Source organism: Dipodomys ordii, unplaced genomic scaffold (assembly GCF_000151885.1).
Source record: "Dipodomys ordii isolate 6190 unplaced genomic scaffold, Dord_2.0 Scaffold5, whole genome shotgun sequence".
In the NCBI taxonomy this organism is placed as follows: domain Eukaryota; kingdom Metazoa; phylum Chordata; class Mammalia; order Rodentia; family Heteromyidae; genus Dipodomys; species Dipodomys ordii.
Window position 1 is genome coordinate 11,010,549 of NW_012267221.1, and position 4,962 is coordinate 11,015,510.

At 50.3% G+C, this 4,962-nt stretch overlaps 1 protein-coding gene across 1 annotated transcript in view; it reads left to right on the forward strand.

Annotated features, from left to right (window-relative positions):
* Positions 1-121: 121 nt before the first annotated feature.
* Positions 122-4,962, forward strand: part of Tanc1 (tetratricopeptide repeat, ankyrin repeat and coiled-coil containing 1) — a 232,915-nt gene continuing 228,074 nt past the window's right edge. The window contains exon 1 of the mRNA XM_013029880.1: positions 122-240. The gene's annotated coding sequence lies outside the window, so the exon portion shown is untranslated. The remainder of the gene's footprint in view (positions 241-4,962) is intronic.

Here is a 4,962-nt window from a genome sequence, read left to right on the forward strand (position 1 = left end):
CTTCGGGAACACGCGCAAGGGCGGGGATTCGCGCTGCCAATGAGGCCCCGGTGTGGGCCGAGCGAGGCTGGGGGGTGGGGTGGGGGGGACGGGCCGGAGCGCAGCGCTCGCAGTGGCAGCTGCGGGAGCCGAGCTTCGGAAGCCGGAGAGGCAGCCGTGGATTTGCCCGGCTGGCCGTGCCCCAAGGCCCAGCCCTGGGGGTGGGGAACCGCACGGAAGAGCTGGAAACTTTCCCGGCAGGTAACTCCGCTGGCTGCCCGGGCGCCGCCACGGGCCTCCCTGCGTCTCGGACACGGCTAGGCGCCCGGGGTGCGGCGAGGCGCGGCGGAGAGGGTCCCGGGGAGGAAGAGAGGGTGATGGGGGTGAGTGGAAGGCGTGTGGGAAAGTTTCCGGAGCGCCCCCTCCTCCGCCGGGCACACCCGGGAGCTTTCCGGGGATAGGCACAGACATGTTGGGCGCCTGGGGCCTCGGGCTCGGCGCCTTTCGGGGGAGCCGGCGTCTTCCCGGTGCGGTTTCCTCTGCGCCCGGCCGTGCGGATCCGGGGTCCGGGGAAGCTGGGGCATGTGGACATGCTAGAGTTTCGGGACCACCCTCTCTGGGCGCGCAGTCTCGCCCACCTTCCCGCCTCTACGTGGGGCCCGCCTGGCTTGGCCGTGCCGGGTGCCTGGGCTGGGCCGGGTGCCTGGGCGAGGGAGGCGGGGGGCCAGGCTGGCCGGGCCCCGCAGTGTCCCGGGTCGGGGGGGGGTGGTGGCTGGCGGTGCGCCGGTCGCGAAGTTGCGGAGCGAACTTCAGCCGGGGGTACCTGGTCTGGCCGGACTCTGCGCCCCGCTTCGCCTCCTGCTGCACTGCCATCCGCATATGCACGCTGGTTTCTTTTCTTTTTTCTTGGTGTGGCTGAGATCGGATCAGACCTTGATTTCTTCTGCTGGGCAAGACCAGGGTGGTGCTCGGATTGTGGGTCCCCTTATTCGTGGGCGCGGAGTGGTTACTTTGAGAGGACGTAGCCGGGAGCAGCCTTGTTTTTGGAGGACCTTGGGGTGCAGGGCGCAGAGCCGGGGGGGCGGGGGTGTGGGGAGCTCCGGGGCTTTGGCGTGGCGGCTTTCCGGAACGGTTTCGGGGGGTGGGGTGGGAAGGAAGCCCTAGGCATTGTGTGGCGGGTTTGCAAACAGAAAGGTCCCTGGACCGGCGTTCTCCAAACTTCTTGTGTGAGGCTCCGGGAGGAAATGCGGCGGTGGTCAGGTACCGATCCGGCGCCGCAACCAGAGGGAGCTGGGGATGGCGACCGGTGGTGTTCTTTCCCGCAGCCCCCCTGGGCTCATCCCCCACCCCGCTTCCCTCCCCCCCGCCCCCCCGATCGTCGGGAGGGATTGGACGCGAATTCCTAGCTCGGATCCCTGCTGGAGTCCACCCGGAGATGAGGAGGGCACCTTCATCTTGAACTTGACCCCAGCGGGAGCGTCGTCCCTCCCGGCGGGTTTCCAAGGTGGACTCTTAAAATGCGAGATGCACGTGGGACCTGCGCAGGAAAGAGTCTCCTGGTTAGGAAATCTTGGAGGAAAGGGCTGGGGAGGGCTGAGGTCGCGAACTCTGGAAATGCCAGACACGCCAGACGACCGAAGTTTGTATGCATTGGGGGCGGGGAGAAGAGCGGAGAGACTCGATCAGTTGGCACCGCGGGGTGGTGTTTCCCTGTGGAGGGAAGGAAGGGAGCCTGCCTCGCTGTCTGCTTTCAGCTGATCCGCTACTCCCCCCCCCTCCTTCCCGGGTCATCTCTATCCCTGCCAGGCTGGCACTCCTGGGACCGGGGTGGGGTGCAGGGGGCGGAGGGGAAGGAGGGGAAAGCAGTTGGGAAGCTTCTCTGGCCAGCCTAGAGGTATTTCAGATCTGCTGCTACTGGGAAGATGCCTGGATTTTAACAGCTGCTGCTTCATTGCTGGGAATGAAAGAATTTATGAGTGACTGAGGGGGTGCTCGTTGTGGCAGTACTTGTGTGAATGTTTTACTCAGCTACTTCAAGAGCTCACACGGACCTTCCCTCCCTAGTGCTGGAGTCTGCAGAATTTGCCTCAGCTGGTATCCTTGGTGGGTTTCAGTCAAAGGACATCATCCATACATCCTGGTAGTTTCACAGTGAGAAGTATTGGAGTAAAGGAAGTCTGCTATTTGACATCTTTCGGGACTTCCTCCTAGGGTTGTTCCGGATACCTGCCAAGCCAGTGCCATCCAGCCTTCCAAGCTGCTGTGATTTGCCAATAAAGGATGGGAAATTGTGTCATCCATTTTAGTGGAAGCAGGAAAGTCCAGAAATAAATTTAAGGTCGCGTTTCATGACCCAGTCTTTTAGTTATGGTGCCACAAACTTTAACTTTTGCTGGACTTGGAAGCAATAGTTTTCCTGCTTTCTTCGTTTAACCACCAGAATGTCTAAATTATCATAATTCATGTTCACCATGGAGCTAAAACAACTGATTCATAGTCAGCCTTTTTCTGCTTCCTATCATGGCCAAAAGAACAGTTTGTCTCTTTAACCACACACAACTTATTTGATGCCATAGTGGGTTTTTGATACTGGGTGATTGAGGGCACAGTTTTTTGTGTTTTTTCTTTCTTTTTTTTTTTTTAAAGAGACAATGGAATTGCTTTAATTAAATTGTCCGTTTTTAGACATCTTTTCTGAGTTGATGATTCTTTATCTCACAGAGAACATTAAACCGCTGTCCCTGGGCTAATAGAGCGGTAATCCATATTTTAATGAGGACTGCCAACATAGCTGTGAGGTTAATGTTATGTCGATGTTTCCACTAGACATTTTAACCCAATTATAAGGATTTTATTGCCAGTAGGTTGTGAGTAGGATTTCATAGCCAGTAGGTTGTGAGTAGGATTTTATAGCTAAAGAAATGGCTTTATTTTCCTTTTTCTGATGAAATTTTGGCTTAACTTGTAAGTTTCAGGAATTAGTAATAGAAGCAAAGTAATATGCATATACATATACACACATATACAATGTACATACAAGGGGGATTTGTGTCCCTAGAATAGCTTTGTTCAGAACTGTCTTTTACATGCTTATTTCAGTGGTGGTAAAACTCCCCCCCCTTCCCAAGTTTGTGAAAGTATTTGCATACAGTGCTGGTTTGCACGATTATCCCTAAAATGGAATTAGCTAGCAATTCTAAAGTTCTGTGACTCTCCAAGAGTTGGAGAAAGGACTTTTGGAGCCTGTGTTGTGGTGTTAGAAGAGTTTTTATAAAGGACTAACTTACATATTTTACTCCTGAAATTTCAGCTCAGTATAAACCAAGGCCTAGGATGTTACATGGTTCAACCCCATTTTCTGTGACGGGTGAAGTTGAATTTGAACTGAGGTCTTCTGTCTCTGCTCCCTTTTGAAGATCTCTTTACTTATGGAGATCAGCTGTGAATTGGCCAAACTCCGACAAACAGACTACCCTTAACATGTGGTGGTTTCTCACAGTCTTTCATTTATGGGTTATTTTGGTTTCAGAACCCTAGGGTTAATACAGATTCTTTGATGTGAAGGATTAAAAACAGTTCACTAATAATGGTAATAAAACTTTCTCCCTAGGAGAGTTCCAGAAAGTCACATACCTCCAACTAATCATTTGCTTATTTCCAACTTTTTTTTTTATTAAGTAGGCTTCAAGGTCTAATATGGTTTATAATCCAGATGTATAACCAAGACAGCATTCTTAGCAAAATCACTTGTCAAATCTGCCTTTAAAAAAAACAAATTAGAAATGTACATGTTATTTGCCTTTTATCTTGATATCACTCAACCTAATTACAAAACCAGGATGAATATACTCTTTTTGTATCTGTATGCATGAGTTCTTTCTATTGATGACTGGATAAGTCTAATTTTGTAGCCCTTTCTATGTTAAATAAATCTTTCCATTCTGTTTTTGGTTTAATGGTAAAGAAGGTGTATATGGCAGGTGGCCCAATTTTACTTTGTCTTTTAAATGTTTACTACATCTTGGTTTCTGGTTTGGGGGGCATAAAGTGCAGGTGGACAATCAATTTGGGAGCTGGTCTGGATTTTCTTTGTGTGTGTGTGTACACACACGTATGTGTATGCATATACATGTGTACCAGTATTGGGGCTTGAACTCAGGGCCTAATGTGTATGTGTATGCATGTGTACCAGTGTACCAGTACTGGGGCTTGAACTCGGGGCCTAAGTGCTGTCCCTTGCCCTTTTCCCTCAAGAGCCTGGTGCTCTACTCTTGAGCAACAGCTCTACTTGTTTGTTTGATGGTTGGAGATACAAGTCCCATGGATTTTCCTGCTTAAGCTGGCTTTGAGTCATGATCCTTAGATCTTATCCTCTTGAGTAGCTACAGGTGTGAGCCACTGGATTACTTTACTTTGGGGGTGGGGGGTGGAAGCAGTGCAAAAGATGGAACTCATGGCCTTGCGCATGTCATCATGTTAATTGTATTTAATACCACTGAGTGTCACACCCTTTGTCCCCTGTATTTTATTGAAAAAGTTCAAAAATGAAATTCTGTGCTAAGCTATAAATTCTTTTCTGTTTTTGCAACTGGACCATCTTTAACTTTTAAAATTTATTTTTGGAGAAATATCTTCTTAAAATTTTAAGCAGTGGGATTAATACCTCAAAAGGGATGTTGAGCGGCTTATGCCTGTTATCCTAGCTACTCTGGAGGCTGAAATCTAAGGATTACAGTTTATAGCCATCTAGGGCAGAAAAGTCTGTGAGACTCTTTGTCTTCAAATAAACAGCAAAAAGCTCGATGTAGAAGCGTGGCTCAAGTGGTAGAGTGGCAGCTTGGATGGAAAAAGTCAGCTGAGAGCGTGAGGCCCCAGTGGAAAAGCCAAGTGAGAGTATGGGGTCCTGGACTCAAGTCTGTGTAGCATCTCTCTCTCCCCCTCTCTCCCTCCCTCTCTCTGTCTCCCTCTCTCTCTGTCTCCCTC